Raw genomic sequence first — 6,184 nt, 5'->3', positions numbered from 1 at the left:
AGGCAGGATGCCCTTAAATGCAGCTGGAAGCCAGGGCGGGGTGGAGGGCTCCTGCAGCGCCCCCAGCCCCTCCCAGTTACTGATTCGGGAGAAAACAAGCCGGAAAGCAGATGCTTGAGGAGGCTAACTTGGAGCGTCATCGCCATCTGGTGGCATAACCCGGCTATGGCAGAGGTCGCGGGGCGGAATGAGAGAACAAAGGAGGCCTGTGGGTGGAGGCACCAGGCTGGGCGATTTGACTTTGAAGAAGAGCTGGGCCGCTCTGTCCGTCACCGGAAGGGGCTTCCTCCTGGAAGAGGTGAGCTCCCTGTCCTAGGAATGTTCAAGCAGGCGGCCCTACACTGGGCTTTACCTGACTCCAAGGCATTATCAATTGGAAATCAGAATGGCCAAGGTCTTACGATCTTAGAATCAAGGTAATCCCCACTCCCAACCCTGCCGCCAGGTCACAGTCACACAGAGGCTGAGGATCTGCCCGAGATCTCCCAGCTCGCCCCGGCCGCTGTTTCTGCCTTCCATGTCGCTCCTCCGCCCCCATCCGTGTGCGTCGCCTTTGTTCACCAAGGTCCTCAGTGACATTCCATTCTGGCCACAGGCAGCAGAGGTTTACCTTCTCTCTCCAGTCCTCCCCGGGGCACACGGCCTGTGGCGCCACTCCCTCCCGGTCTCCCTGCCCCGCATGCTGACATCCTGTCCTCCCGCGTCTCACTCTGGCTCCCTGCGGTCCCCACGCCCCACTCGGGACCTCTCTTCAACTGCAGTTTGGATGCTTGGGACCAGTTGCTGTCACCAGCCTGGATATTTCTCTGGAGCAATCCCCTCACGTTCATCCCCGACCACTGAGGCATCTGGACAGTCCACTTCCGAAACCCTTCCTGTCCACACAGGAGCTCAGCATGGCTGTCCCCGCCTCTAAAAATGTTTTCTTTTGAAATAATTTCATACTTACAGGAAAGTTGAAACAATTGTAAAAACAACTTCCTTATACTCTTTACCAAGAGTCATTAACTTTTAATAGTTGCTTTCTCCTATTTTTCTGTCTCTGTCTCTCTTACACACACACACACACACATACAATTTACATCTTTTCCCCCCCATTTAACCATTTAGAAGGTTATCATAGTCCTTAACCTTAATATCAGTGTATTTCTGGAGAAAAAGGATATCCTTATATAATTATCAAATTCATGAAATTTAATATTGAGACAATATTTTAACCATATCTCAATTTTGTCAGTTGTCTCCAAAATGTCCTTTATAGCACTTTTTTGGGGTTTGGTTTTTGGTTTGGTCCAGGATCCCATATTTCATTTATTTGTCATGTGTCTTGAGTGTCCTTCAATCTGGAACAGTTGCTCAGCCTCTCTTTGTCCTGAATGGCACTGACATTTATGAAAACAGGCTACTAATTTTATAAAGTTCCTCAACTCAGATATTTCCTTTCCTCTTATATTTCTTGCTCTGAGCGCCAATGGTCTACGCAGTTCTTCAGGTTAGGAGCCAGGACATTATCCTGGGTCCCTCCCTCTCCGTCACTCCCACTCACCCATCACAGGTCCTAGTGCCCAATGCCCTTCTCTCCCATGCCTGCAGCTTCCGCTGGGGCTGTGCCCTCATCCTTCCTCACCAGCCAACCAGCTTCCACCCTGCCCTCAGCGCCTGTACTGCCTCACACAGGCTGGCTGCTGGGTGTGGTCCAAGGATCGGTAGCATCAGCAGCTTGTTTAGAAAGGCAGAATCTCAGGCCCCCTCCCAGGCCTACGGAATCAGAATCTGTATTTTAATAAGTTGCCCAAGTGTTTCTTCTGCTCCATTTTTGAGAAGTCCTGCTCTCAGATCCCTGAAGCTCAGCCTCCTCAGCCCCATATTCAAGGTTTTTGGAGTGTCCGCCTCCACCACCCCTGCCCCCAAGCTTCATTTCTTATTCTCATCTACATTCATGAATGTGTGGTATTTCACCTTTGCACCATCTATTCCTTCTTCCTGGAATGCCCTCTGTCTCCTAAGACTCCTACTCAAGATTCGGCTTAAACATCACCTCCTCTGTGCTTCCTGCCATTCCTCTTGAGCAGTTTCCTCTGGACCTCTCTGTCTTTATCCTAGCTTCTGTTACGTGGAAGTGTTATTCCCCAGGGCTCCTGATCTTTAAGTGACGATTTCTCCCACTGGTTGGTGAGCTCCTTGACGGAAAGCCTGCATTTTATACACCTCCTTATCCTCAGTGCCTGGCACAATTCAAATGTTTGTTGAATGAGCATATGAAAGAAATAGCTCTTATTCCACAAAGGCCTTCTTCCAAGTAGATCTGAAGTGGGTATTGGGGTATCCAAAGGGCCGTCCAAATACCTGAGCCACCGAATGTTGGGACAGGGGTGGCCACAGGGGAACATCAACTTCAAATGCCCTTGTTATCCACGAGGAAAGGCCCCAGAGAGGGAGAAGTGCCTTACTGCAGAACCTTCTGCTGGAGAGGTGTGGCCTGAGTCACTATTGACTCACCCTTTGCCCTTCCTGGAGCCAAGTGCCCTTACCTGGCTCAGTGTGAGAAGGAGAGTACTAAGTGAGTAGCAGATGAATGTGCACAAAATGGAGATATTTATGTAAAGTTTTAAAACATGAAAAACAATTCTGTCTTCTTGCTTAGGAAACGATCATAATGCCAGTGAAGGATAATGGTTGCCTTGAGGGAGATGGGGAGAGGAGAGTTTCTGACCAAGTTGGGACAGGCAGGGGGCTTCAGCCATGGTGTTTATTTTTCAGCTGGTGTGTGGAATGTGAATATTGAGTTGTTATTATTATTATTAGTTTTGGTGAGGAATATTGTTGCTGAGCTAACATCTGTGCCAATCCTTCTCTACTTTATGTGGGACGCTGCCACAGCGTGGCTTGACAAGTGGTGCTAGGTCTGCGCCTAGGATCCAAACCTGTGCACCCTGGGCCGCAGAAGCAGAGCATGCGAACTTAACCACTATACTGGGCCGGCCCCCTGAAATATTTTTTATATACCCTTACATACTGTAAGAATTCTTATCTGAACCAAGGGATCATGCCCTGCACAGTTGTCCTCAAATTCTTTAATGAGTTAAGTCTTGCCCAAGGTTCTCAGTTAACCTGCTCTCAACCTTGTGTCCATAAGTTTTTCTATAGTAAATGCAAACTCTTTGCATGGCAGGCTTCCAGCTCTAACAAGCAAGGTTCAGAGGGCAGGGTGCATTCTAGAAACAGAATCTTGCCCTATTATTGGAGCATAAGATGAACACAGGATGAGGCTGGGTTATGCCTTAGCTTATGGGCTAGAGTTCAGGTGTCATTTTATAGGTAACAAAGAACCATTACATTCCCAAGTAAGAATGAGTTGACCTAATTAGATGTTTTAGCAAGTTGATTGTGGCCACAGTAGGCCAGACAGGAGACCAGCTGGCTTTTGCAATAATCCAGAAGTATTTCCTGCTCAAAGTAAATCTAAAAAGCAAAGTCCAGGTGAGGTGAGGAAGAGAAACAAGATTGGTTCTGAGTAGATACTGTTGAAGCTGTGTAATGGGCAGGAAAGGAGTTCGTTATTTTACTTTTATGTTTGAAGTTCTCCATGATTAAAAAAAGCAGTAATCTTGTAGAAATCATAAATATACACATATACAACAAATTTAAAAAACCCTAATTACAAGAATGGATACTTGGCAAACTTTTTCACACGTGAACTAGAAAGGTGCTGTGCGTCAAATAATTTGGATAAAAGATGAGTTCAACTCATACAACTGAACACCAACAAAAACAAACAGCCTGATCAAAAAATGGGCAGTGGGGGGCGCGGGGGAGAGGGGGACCGGCGCCGTGGCCGAGGGGTTGTTTGCACACTCTGCTTCAGTGGCCCAAGTTTTCACCGGTTCAGATCCTGGGCGTGCTGGCTATGCTGAGGTGGTGTCCCACATGGAACAATCAAAAGGACTTGCAACTAGAATATACAACTATGGGGGCCAGTCCAGTGGCACAGTAGTTAAGTGCGTGCATTCCGCTTTGGTGGCCCGGGGTTCACTGGTTCTGATCCCAGGTGCGGACATGGCACTGCTTGACAAGCCATGCTGTGGTAGGCATCCCACATAGAAAGTAGAGGAAGATGGGCATGGATGTTGGCTCAGGGCCAGTCTTCCTCAGCAAAAAGAGGAGGGTTGGCAGCAGTTAGCTCAGGGCTAATCTTAAAAAAAAAAAAAAAAGAATATACAACTATGTACTGGGGGGGTTTGGGGAGAAGGAAAAAAAGGAGAAGATTGGCAACAGATGTTAACTCAGGTGCCAATCTTAAAAAAAATTTTAAAAAAGGGCAGAGGATATGAACATTTTTCCAAAGAAGATATACGGATGGTCAATAAGCACATGAAAAGATGTTCAACATCACTAATCATCAGAAAAATGCAAATCAAAACTATACTAAGCTATCACCTTACAACTGTTAAAATGCCTATAATCACTAAGAATAAAAATAACAAATGCTGGAGATGGTGTGGAGAAAAGGGAACCCTCGTACACTACTAGTAGGAAGGCAAACTGGTGCAGCCACTATGGAAAACAGTATGGAGACTCCTCAAAAAACTAAAAATAGAAATACCATATGACCCAGCTATCCTACTACTGGGTGTCTACCCAAACAACTTGAAATCAACAATCCTAAGTGACCTATGTACCCCTGTGTTCACTGCAGCACTATTCACAATAGCCATGACATGGAAACAATCCAAGTGCTCATCAACTGATGGTTGGATAAAGACGTGATACATACATACAATGGAATACTACTCAGCCATAAAAAAGGACAAAATCATCCCATGTGCAACATGGATGGACCTGGTGGGTATTAAGTTAAGTGAAATAAGCCAGAGAAAGACAAGTACCATATGACTTCACTCATATGTGGAAGATAAACAAACACATGGACAAAGAGAACAGTTCCGTGGTTACCAGGGGAAGGGGAGTGGTGGGTGGGCACAGGGGTGAAGGGGAGCATGTATATGGTGATAGACAAGAAATAGTGTACAACTGACATATCACAATGATGTAAACTATTATGAACTCAATTTAAAAAAACCCCACATTAGTTCAAGGAAGTTAGTACATGGTGCAGAAATAGATGAAGAGCTGAAATATAACTTCATTCTGAAATACTGAGAAGAAGCAGCACATCTAAATTAACATTTCATATGTGCTTTTAAAGATTTTATTTTTCCTTTTTCTCCCCAAAGCCCCCTGGTACATGGCTGTGCATTTTTAGTTGTGGGTCCTTCTAGCTGTGGCATGTGCGACGCTGCCTCAACATGACCTGATGAGCGGTGCGATGTCTGTGCCCAGGATTCAAACTGGCAAAACCCCAGGCCGCTGAAGCAGAGTGCGCGGACTTAAACACTCAGCCACGGGGTCGGCCCCCATAAGTGCTTTTAAATATGTACAGACACTGTTAATTACAAGTAGACGTTTGGCTATTTCCACCATGAAACCTAAGGTTCATGTGGTCTAATGTCATGAGGAATAGTCTTGTCTCGGGAAGGTACTGTAATATGGGATGAGTTAGAGTACAGCCATAGGATTTTACATGCAGTTGAAAGCCATCTCTATATACATAATCTTTATGTACTTTCAAAAAGAGTGTGACAATAGTGGGAGTAGGGTGGGGATGCTTAGACCTGCAGTGTCCCTCTGGAAGGGTTAAAATGGGGGCTACATAAGGGAAGGCTTGTGTTTAATGTGAACCCTTTGGTCTCTGTGGATGTGCTGTCTCCTCCAAGTCTTCCTAACATGACAGTAATACTCACTGGAAATTGGTGGTACAGGGTCTTCTTTCCTTCACGGTCTTACAATTTTTTTTAAAAGGCTGGAATAATACCTCTACTATAGATGCAAATCAGAAGGGAACAAATATTTAAATGAAACTTGACTTGAGATGGGACCATGGGTGAAATATTTCAGATTTTAGCATTTGCTGGGTGTTTTGGAAGATTAAAAAAAAAAAGGAACACAAGTTACTTTCTGTCTCGGGCACCACTCTATTTTGTAATAGACTTTTGCTCCAGCTGTTATCCCTTCTGGCAATAGCACCCCAACATCACATTTGCAAGGTTCTTTGGTTGCATGTGGGCCCAAGACCTGCCAACACCTGTTCTATTTCATTCTATAGTATCCTCTGGCTCCTTCAGAA

At 45.5% G+C, this 6,184-nt stretch overlaps 1 long non-coding RNA gene across 1 annotated transcript; it reads left to right on the top strand.

Moving 5' to 3' along the window:
- The first annotated feature begins 223 nt into the window (after positions 1-223).
- On the top strand, positions 224-5,987 carry LOC138918043 (uncharacterized). Its single transcript, XR_011426919.1, has 3 exons — positions 224-416; positions 4,697-4,842; positions 5,235-5,987. It is a non-coding gene; the product is annotated as an uncharacterized lncRNA (long non-coding RNA).
- Positions 5,988-6,184: the final 197 nt, after the last annotated feature.

Source organism: Equus caballus, chromosome 16, assembly GCF_041296265.1.
Source record: "Equus caballus isolate H_3958 breed thoroughbred chromosome 16, TB-T2T, whole genome shotgun sequence".
NCBI classification, from domain to species: domain Eukaryota; kingdom Metazoa; phylum Chordata; class Mammalia; order Perissodactyla; family Equidae; genus Equus; species Equus caballus.
This window is presented reverse-complemented; position numbering and strand designations above follow the sequence as displayed.